General features: G+C 37.9%; 1 non-coding gene across 1 annotated transcript; it reads left to right on the top strand.

Moving 5' to 3' along the window:
* The first annotated feature begins 416 nt into the window (after positions 1-416).
* On the top strand, positions 417-523 carry LOC112780338 (small nucleolar RNA R71). The gene has a single exon (XR_003191182.1). It is a non-coding gene; the product is annotated as a small nucleolar RNA R71 (small nucleolar RNA).
* The last annotated feature ends 3965 nt before the right edge of the window (positions 524-4488 follow it).

The following is a 4488-nucleotide window of genomic DNA, read 5'->3' as shown; positions in this document are numbered from 1 at the left end:
AATTGACCCATTCAGAAGAAGATTGAGCATAATTATAATTTTCATTTTGTATAAAATTACCTGTCATGTCATAAGGGACCTCTTGATGTGGATTTTAGGTGTTGATAGCTGAAACTTACATTGCACTCAATTGTTGAGTAAGTAGATTTATTTGCTGAGACATAAACTTGTTTTGAGCAAGAAGAGCATTAACAGCTTCCACTTCCAAAATGCCTTTCTTCTGAGAGGTTTCAGAGTGCAAGGGATTCCTGTTGGAGGAATATAAGTATTGGTTGTTAGCAACTAACTCAATAAGCTCAATAGTCTCCTCTGGTGTCTTCTTCATGTGCAAAGAACCACCTGCAGAATTATCCAAGCGCATCTTGGACATTTCACATAAGCCCTCATAAAAGATATCCAGTTGAGTCCATCTAGAGAATATGTCTGGAGGGCACTGCCTAGTAAGTAGCTTGAATCTCTCCCAAGCTTTATAAAGGGTCTCACCATCTTTCTGTCTTAAAATCTAAACCTCCACCCTTAGCTTAGTCAGCTTTTGAGGTGGGAAAAATTTAGTCAGAAAGCCAGTGACAACCTTGTCCCAAGTATCCAGACTCTCCTTGGTTTGAGAATCTAACCACAGCTTTGCTCTATCCCTCACAGCAAATGGGACGAGCATGAGTTTGTACACCTTAAGATTCACTCGATTGGTTTTTACGGTATCACAAATCTACAGAAAATCAGAAATAAACTGATTTGGGTCTTCCTGATGGAGTCCATGATACTGACAATTGCACAAGAGTAACTAGCTGTGGCTTCAGTTCAAAATTATTTGCAGCTATTGGAAGCACCACAATACTTTTGCCATAAAGGTCTGCATTAGGAGCAGTGTAAGAGCCAAGCACTCTTCTAGGTTGCTCATTCCCAACTGAATTTGCCACATTGGCATTAACAGCATTATTATGATCCATAATGGACTCTGCAGCCTTCTAAAGTCTTGCTTGTTACAAACGCCACCTCAAAGTCCTTTCAGGTTCAGGATCAAGGTCTAAAAGAGGTTCCTTGTCTCTATTCATGCTCATAAATAGACAGAAAATAAAAGAAAGTGGGAATCTCTACGTTAGAGTGCAGAGTACCAAGTAATACCTCAGGTGAGTGAGGGTCGATCCCATGAGGATTGATGGACTAAGCAACAATAATTGAGTGATTTACGTAGTTAGACAAACATAAAAGAGTGTTTAATGGTTCAAAAATATTAACAGTAAATTCAAAATATTAAAAAGCAAGCAATAAACAAGTGGTGAATAATATATGGAAAAACAGTTAAGACTTCAGAATTATCTATTTTCTGGATTGACTTTTCTTACTAACTATTTTAATCATGCAAGATTTAATTCATGGAAACTATATGTGACTAAACCCTAATTCCTTAGACCTTTTTAGTCTCCTCTAAAATTCATCAACCGCCAATTCCTTGGTCAATTAATTCCAACTAGAGGGTGAAGTTCAATTCTAGTTTATGTGCCACAAAAACCCTAATTACCCAAATATAAGAAGATTATATGTCACGTATCCCGTTAAGTCCAGATAATTACAAGTTTAGGAGAATATGTTTTCAAGCTGTTGTTCAAGTAAAGAGCTTTTCCAAGTTATACAAGAACTCAATTAGAAAAAGGGTCATACTTCCGTTCCACCCAAATTATAAAATAAAGAACGAAAACAATTCTTGAAATATAAATCAGTACATGAATTAAAATAGAAAAATAATAGTATCAATCCATACAATAGACAGAGCTCCTAACCTTAACAGTGGAGGTTCAGTTGCTCATGGTTCAGAGAGAAAATAAGAATTCTGAAAAACTGTAAATTGTGGAATGAGGTTCGAGAGAAGAGAGAAACCCGAAGGGCTGATTCTTTTCCTTTTTATACCTAATCCTAATTAATGTAGAATATATTTTCTAAAACTAAAATAATATCTTTTCCTAATTATAAATAAAATAAAATTAAATCAAAATTTATAAGATTTCATGCGCAACCTTGTATGAGTGCCTGGGGACCACTGGAGTATTGAGGATCCACGCTGAACTTGGAAAACCTCAAGTTCAGCGTGGGATGGACAGGGGCTTCCTTATTAGTCTTCATTGAATCCACGCTGAACTTGGGTTGTGGGATGGTACGTGATCCTCCTTTAGTGCGTGGACTCCCCCGCTGAACTTGAAAAAGCACAAGTTTAATGTGGAGGAGGCCGAGAATGCTGGAGAAAAAGTATGCACTATTATATCTCGTTGGAAAGCTCTGGAAGTTATCTTTCCAATGCCACTAAAATGACGTCAATTGGACCTCTGTAGCTCAAGTTATTTCTATTTGAGTGCAAGGAGGTCGGGGTTGACAGCATCATTCGCTTGCTTCCTTTTCTGCTACAAAACTCTTTCAAATCCATCCGAATGCTACCTGAAATAAACAGAAATTGCACACAAATCAAAGTCGTATTTATAGTGGCTAAAATATATTAAATATTGATTAAACTTAGCAATTCAAGTGCAAATTTACTAGGAAAAGACAGAGACGATGCCCACGCATCATCAGTCAGGCACATTGGTATCATCATAGGTGAACCTACGTCACTTAGGATACCTTGGCGTTATGGTTACCTGTGTCAGTTAGGCCAAATCACAATAATGTTACTCACATTTCTATTTGCGTCATGATAAAAAGAGGGCTATCAGTTAGGCGAACAGCCCCGCATTAGCAACCTTAGGCTATCAATTAGGTAGACACTTTCGCATTAACAGTTGGCACAAGGCCCAATCAAACAACGAATTCTATTCTCACAATAGCAACCTTAGGTTATCAGTTAAGTGGGCACTTCCACATTAGAAATTGGCACAAAGGCCCAATCAAACAAGAAATATTCGATTATCCTTTTCATCCATTATTTCTCATTTCTTCTATTTTCATTATACCTCCGCATCACCTTACGAATACGCATACCTCCTCATAACCACATAACTTAAGCATACCTCCGAATCACTGATGACAAGTCATCTTAGCCTATTTTAACTAGTCTTTTTCTTTTGTTTTCATTAGAATTATGCACTTTCTTGAGCTACAAGCAAGCCAATTAGGTAGATTTTCATGTTTCCTTTGATTGAATCAACCATGTATGAATTCATGCTATTTCATGAGATTTTATACTATAATTGTCACATATTATGAAAGAATGAATATCTCATGATTTTAAGCATAGCTTTGATGTGTTTGGTTGATTAATGATAGGTGAAGAAAGCTTGGAGAAAGGTTGAAGCAAGAAGGAATAGCTAGGAGTAAAGAGAAGACAATGGAATAAGTGAAATTGAACCAGGAAGCAAAAAGCTGGACCTAAAGTTAGCCTCAAACTTTTGCACAAACTTTTGGGTGAAAAGTTAGCCTCAACGTTAGCCCCTAACTTTTGGGCTAACGTTGGAACTTGAAAATCACTCCCTGGGTACCAAAAGTTTGCGCCAACGTTAGCCCCTAACTTTGAGGCTAACGTTGGCACATGAAACACACCCCTGGGCACCAAAAGTTTGCGCCAACGTTAGCCCCTAACTTTGAGGCTAACGTTGGCATGAGAAAAAACACTCCCTGGGCACCAAAAGTTTGCGCCAACGTTAGCCCCTAACTTTGAGGCTAACGTTGGCACATGAAAACTACAAGGGGAGGAGCAAAAGTTTGCGCCAACGTTAGCCCCTAACTTTGAGGCTAACGTTGGCGCCACAAGTGCACCAAGGAAGGCCAACGTTGGTGCAAAAGTTAGACCCCTAACTTTTGCACCAATGTGAGTATCAGCAAGTTATGTTGGCTGATATGAAAAGTTGGACCAAAAGTTAGACCCTAACTTTTGCTCCAACTTTTGGTCCAACTTTTGCAAAACTCCAACCCAGTTCAATTGGTTCACTTTGGTTCTTCTCCAAACTTCAAGAGCAATCAACCAAGGCCTCTTTCAACCCAATTCCACCAAGAGCAAAGGCCCAACTCAAGGCTTGAAGATCATTTGAAGAAAGTGTATAAATAGGATAGAATTCAAGTTCTTCGGAGAGCTTTTCTTTTAAATTTTCATAATAGTTTTCGGAGAGCTTTGGATATTGAGTGATCTTTAATTTCTTTGTCTTGGGGAAGGAGAATTCACTTCTCTTCCTCTCAGTTTTATTGCTTTCAATTTCTATTACAATTGTCTTGGATCTTGGGTTGAAGAATTGAAGAAATTCTGTTTCAATCTCATCCTTGGATCTCTCTGTTTATTTACTGCTTAATTGAATTTCAGTTTGGGTTAATTGTTCTTCATCTACTTTCTTTGCAATTTACTTTTCCCTTGCAATTGTTCTTGTTGGATCAAGGAAGGTAGTGAGATCTAGACCTGGTTTTCTAGTCTCTGGACCCCTGAGATCTGAAATTCCAATTTACATTCTGTTTTTGCTTTTCATGTTCATTTACTTGTTTGCTTCAGATCCGATTCAACCCAAAACACTCTTT

The sequence above is a fragment of the Arachis hypogaea genome, chromosome 19 (genome assembly GCF_003086295.3).
Source record: "Arachis hypogaea cultivar Tifrunner chromosome 19, arahy.Tifrunner.gnm2.J5K5, whole genome shotgun sequence".
Classification (NCBI taxonomy): Eukaryota; Viridiplantae; Streptophyta; class Magnoliopsida; order Fabales; family Fabaceae; genus Arachis; species Arachis hypogaea.
The sequence above is the reverse complement of the archived record's forward strand: the minus strand, read 5'-3'. Positions and strand labels throughout refer to the sequence as shown.